Below are 5,947 nucleotides of genomic sequence, written 5' to 3'. Positions count from 1 at the left end.
TCTTTGGACTGTGGGAGAAAAGCAGAGCACCCGGAGGAAACCCACACAGACACGGGGAGAATGTGCAAACTCCACACAGTCACCCGAAGGTGGGATCGAACCTGTCTTGAACGTACTCCGTGACTGAGCCTTCACAGGTGAGGGAATTCCAAAGATTCACCACCATCTGGGAGAAGAAATTCCTTCCTGTTTCAGTCTGAAATGGATCGCTCCCTCATTCCGAGACTGTGTCCCCGATTCTAGATTCCCCCCTAAAACCAGGAATGGAGTCTCCTTCCTGCAGCTTACCCCCTTTGAGCCCTGTAAGAATTTTGTAAGTTTCTAAACTTTCTTCTGAATCCCCAGGGAATACAGACCCAGCCTCCTCAATCTCTTCTCATCAAATAATCCCTCCATCCCCGTCCTGAGGAAGAGTCACTTGACCCGAAACGTTAACTCTGGTTTCTCTCCATAGATGCTGCCAGACCTGCTGAGCTTTTCCAGCAATTTCTGTTTTTCCTTCCACCCAGTAGTTGCTCCAGTGAAACTCCATACTTTCCATCTTTGCTTGAGAGGGATATATTTACACCTGTATTCCCGCAACATCTGAGATGACCATGAATGACAGTCCTTAGAGCCACAGAATCATACAGCACAGAAACAGACCCATCGGCCCAAATCATCCATACCAGCCTGATATCCTAAATTAATGTAGTCCCATTTGCCAACATTTGGCCCATGTCCCTCTAAACCCTTTCTATTCATGTACCCATCCAGATGCCTTTTCAATGTTTTATTTGTACCAGCTTCCACCACTTCCTCTGGCAGCTCATTCCATACGCGCACAACCCTCTGCGTGAAAAAAAGTTACCCCTCAGGTCCTTTTTAAATCTTTCCCCTGTCACCTTAAACCCATGCCCCTCTAGTTTTGAACTCCCCTACCCTGGGGGAAAAGACCTCACCTATCCGTGCGCCTCATGATTTTATAAACCTCTATAAGGTCGCCCCTCAGCCTCTGACGCTCCAGGGAAAATAGCCCCAGTCTATTCAGCCTCTCCTTGTAGCTCAAACCCTCCAACATCCTTGTATTTTCTGAACCCTTTCAAGTTTAACAACATCTTTGCTATAGCAGGAAGACCAGAATTGAACAAAGTATTCCAAAAGTGGCCTAACCAATGTCCTGTACAGCTGTAACATTAAACTAGCCCCTCTCACGAGGCATGGTGACCCTCAGGTTAAACTCACCACCGGTCATCTCTCTGTCTCTAGTGAGAGAGTTAGCCCTTTGGTCCCCTGGTCTTTGGTGATTTTACTTAGTCTTCCATAAGTAAAGGGAACTGAATTTCATACATCACTCCAGTAGCAATCTCACCAAATCTCTAGATGATTGCACTAAGACACTTTCCCTGCTGAATTCAGATCCTCTGTTGATGACTGCCAATGTATATATTGACAGCTGGAATTCCAGTCCTGGATTCCTGAGACCCAACGTGAACAAGGATGCCTTTGGACCTCAACCATTCCTAGATCTCACCAGTTCCAAAACTCTCCTCACGTCCTCTCCTCTGAGATTGGCCCACCGTTGTGTTACATTGGCCGTAGGCTTGCTGGCTTTAAACATAGGCCCCGTCTGTCCTGCCCCCTCACCCCTAAACACACACCCCACAACCCACCAGGGTCTGGAAGCCGTGATTAATCCCTCAGCTGCTTTGCCCGTCAATATCGGTCTCACGCAATCCTTGCGGAAAATGTCAGCTGTGCTCCCGTGTGTTACAAGGGGTGAGCAGACAGTGGCGGCTTTGAATTAATTGGGAATATCGCAAAGTTGTGAATGAGCACAAGTCTTCCTTCGCAAATTTTACAAACTGGAAAGGCTTGCCTCATGAGGAGAGATTGAAAACAGCTTAGGCCTATACTCTCTGGAGTTTAGAAGAATAAGAGGAGATCCAATTTAGCTACAGTAAACATTTCATTAATCAGCTCCTATGGGGCCAGGAGTGTGATGGCTGATCAAGAGGTCCATATAATCACTGTGTAAAAACACACACAGAAACTTTGAGTACCAGGGTTGAGACGTTATGTGGATGTTGTACAGGACGTTGCTGAGGCCTCTTCTGGAGCACTGTGTCCAGTTCTGGTTGCCCTGTTATAGGAAGGATATTATGAAGCTGGAGACTGTTCAGAAGAGATTTACCAGGAAGTTGCCAGGAATGTAGGGCTTGAGTTATAAGGAGAGGCTGGATAGACTGGGACTGTTTTTTCGCTGGAGCGTAGGAGGGTGAGGGGTACACATAAGGTGAATAGCAGGTGTCTTTTCCCTAGGGTGGGGGATTTCAAGACTAGGGGGCACATTTTTAAGGTGAGAGGAGAAAGATTTAAAAAAGACATGAGGGGCAAGGCTTTTACACAGAGAGTGGCTCGTGTATGGACTGAACTTCCTGTGGGTGCTGGCACAGCTACAATGTTTTAAAGACATTTGGATGAGTATACGAATAAGAAAGGCTTGCCGGGATATGTGCCAAGCGCAGGCAGATGAGATTGGTTTAGTTTGGGATTATGGTTGGCATGGACTTGTTGGACTAAAGGGTCTGTTTCCGTGATGTACACTCTATGACTCTATGAATGTAAAGCAGGGTGTATACACGTCAGTGTTCTACTTTACTTACAGCATAAATAACTTAAATAATAATGCAACTTTGCCTCAAATAAAACACACGACAGAGAGGCCTCTCACTGGCACCCTCAGCTGACTACTTGGACACATGCAATAGATTGCAGTTTTTGAGGAGAAATTGACTCGAAATTGAATTAACTCTTTGATATTTCGTGTGGCCATTCGATTGAACAACAAATATGTTTACAATATATTTATATTAAACAAATTTTTAAAAAACTATAATGACTGTGCAGGCTATTACGGTAAACTTTGCGATATTTGAGGTACATAATTTTTGCCGTTTTTTTCTAACTGCACAAGGTTCTGGTTAAAACAGGGTTAGCCGTACATAAGATGAGAAAGGATACTGATAAAATAGACGCAGAGAGGATGTTTCCTCACATGGGGCAATCTGGAACGAGATGTCATAGTTTTAGGATAAGGGACAGCAGATTTAAAACAGAGACGGGGAGGAATGCCGCCTCCCAAAGGGCCAGGAATCTGCAGAACTCACTCCCTCGCAGTGCTGTGAATGCTGGGGCATGGCGTCAATTCCAGGAGGAGATAGATTTGCAATGAGTAATGGGTTGAAGGGTTATGGGAAGCGGGCAGGAAAGTGGAGTTGAGGCCGAGATGAGATCAGGCACGGTCGTGTTAAACGGCAGAAGGGGCCGAATGGCCTCCCCTGCTGCTTTGTTCTTAATGTTCGTTTGCTCATCTTTCTGTTTCATCTTCCGCCATGCCCCTCCACCCAAAACTCTACCCCTTCACATGTCCCAGCCCTCTTCATCTCCCAGGACCCAGGGAATTCCACAGCATCACTATCTCCCGAATCTCTGAGCTCCGAATGCTCACATTCCACAGCTCCTTGAGGTTTCTGTGCATGTTGGGGGGATTTCATCGCCAATCCCATGGACAGGCACTGCCCCCATGCCATAGATGAGGTTCACTGGGCACGGACTATCCCTAGAGAGTTTTACAGCACTAGAAGTGGCCCCTTTGACTCATTGTGCCAGCCATCTAGCACCTATCTACCGTAATCCCAGCCCCTGGCCCACTTCCTTGTCTGCCTTGACATCACAAGTGCACATCTCATTACCTTTTTAACGTTATGAGGATTCCTGCCGTACAACAGATTCCTACCACACTCTGAGTGAAAAAAAATTCTTCTTCAATTCTCCTCCAAGCCTCCTGCTCCTTACCTTAAATCTGTGCCCCTTGATTATTTTCCCCTCTACCAAGGGGAAAGGTTTTACAAAGAACAAAGAACAACACAGCACAGGAACAGGCCCTTCGGCCCACCCAGCCTGTGCCAACATGTGATGCCTTTCTAAAGTAAAAGCCTTTTCCCGCTACACTATCTATATCCCTCTATTCCCTGCCTCTTCATATATCTGACAAGATGTCTCTTAAACATTGCTGTTGTATCCACCTACACCACTGCGCATTCCAGGCACTTACCACCCTCCCTAACTACCCTGTCTATGTCCCTCAGGACATTCTACAAGTCAACAGACCCTCTTCCAGCTTTCTCTGCTCTAAGGAAAACAACCCCCAGCCTACTGAGTCTCTCTCATTATAGCTGAAATGTTCCATCCCAGGGCAACATCCTGGTGAATCTCGTGCACCCCCTCCCAATGCAGTCATATCCCTCCCATAGTGAGGTGGCCACAACTGTACACAATACACCAGCTGTGGGCTAACTAGCATTATGTACAGCTTATTCATAACTTCCCTGCTCTTGTATTGAATGCCTTAACTAATAAGGTCAAGTATGCCATATGCCTCCTTGACCACCTTATCTATCTGCTACTGCTGCCTTCAAGGATCTTTGAACATCCACACAAGATCCTCAGTATTACACAGAGTGCTACCATTCAGTATGTACTCCTGTGCCTTGTCATTCCTCACACTTTTCAGGAATAAATTCTGTTTGCCACTTCTCTGCCCATCCAACAGCCTGTCTATATCACCATGCAGTCTTAGAGTTTTTGTGTGTGTGAGCATGAGTGTGTGAAGGTTTGAGATCTTGGATGTGTGCACATTTGTGGGAGAGTTTGTGTGTGTGTGTGTGTGTGTGTGTGTGTGTGTGTGCGCACGCACGCGTGTCTGTGTGCATGAGTGAGTGTGTGAGTGTGTGTGAAGGTTTGAATGTGTGTGTGAGCGGGAGTGTTCGTGCTGTGAGTGTGAGTGAGGATTTGAGTGCGTGTGTGAGTGGGAGTGTTTGTTTTGTGAGTGAGTGTGACTGTTTGACAATGTGGAATTGTTTGTGTGAGATTGTCTGTGTGCGTGTGTGAGTGTGAGAGTGAGGGAGGGGGAAAGAGTGTATGTGAGAAAGTGTGTATGTAAGTGTGAGAGTATGCATGAGAGACAGTGTGTATGTGACAGAGGGAGTATATGAGAGAGAGTGGGTATGAGCATATGTCTGATTGTGTGACTGTGAGAGTGAGAATTTGAGTGTAAGTACATGAATATCTGTCTGTGTGTATGTGTGAAGGAGATACTGTGTGAGTGAGAGAGAGTGTGAGAGAGTCTATGTGAGAAAGAGTGTGTAAGGGAGAGAGTGCATGTGTAAGAGAGAGGGACAATATGAGAGAGTAAGTGTATCAGACAGAGAGAATATGAGAGAGTGAACGTATGAGAAAGTGAGTATGAGAGTGTGTGTGTGTCTGTGTATGCGCGAGTGCGTCTGAGAAATAAAATGAGTGTGTGTGAGAGAGAGAGAGAATGTGTATGTGAGAGAGAAAGAGCGTGTGTGTGCCGATGTGTGTTTGTGAGACACTGTACGAGACTGGGTCTGTGTGTGTATATCTGAGTTGTGTCAGTGAGAACGAGAGTGTGTATAAGTCTAAATACAATCATTTGAATGTGCGTTTGAGTGAGAGAGAGAGTGTGTGTGTATGAGAGAATAACTATGTGTATGTGTGTAGGTCTGAGTGTGAGAGTTTGCGTGTGACTGTGTTTGAGTGAGTGAGAGAATGTGTGTGTGTCTGTATGTATCTGTGTGTGTGTGTGTGTCTGTCTGTCTGTGTGTGTGTGTGTGTCTGTGTGCATGTCTGTCTGTCTGTGTGTGTGTGTGTGTGTCTGTGCGTGTGTGTGTGTGTGTGTGTGTGTGTGCGCGTGTGTGTGTTTGTGTGTGCGTGACTGTGTGTGTGTGTGGGGTGTGTGTGCGTATGTGTGTGTGCGTGTGTGTGTGTTTATGTGTGTGCGTGACTGTGTGTGTGTGTGGGGTGTGTGTGTATGTGTGAGTGTGTGTGTATGTTTGAGTGTGTGTGTGTGGGTGTGTGTGTGTGTGTGTGTGTGTGTCTGTGT

This window comes from Rhincodon typus, chromosome 45 (genome assembly GCF_021869965.1).
Source record: "Rhincodon typus isolate 14 chromosome 45, sRhiTyp1.1, whole genome shotgun sequence".
In the NCBI taxonomy this organism is placed as follows: domain Eukaryota; kingdom Metazoa; phylum Chordata; class Chondrichthyes; order Orectolobiformes; family Rhincodontidae; genus Rhincodon; species Rhincodon typus.
Note: the sequence above shows the minus strand (reverse complement) of the source record.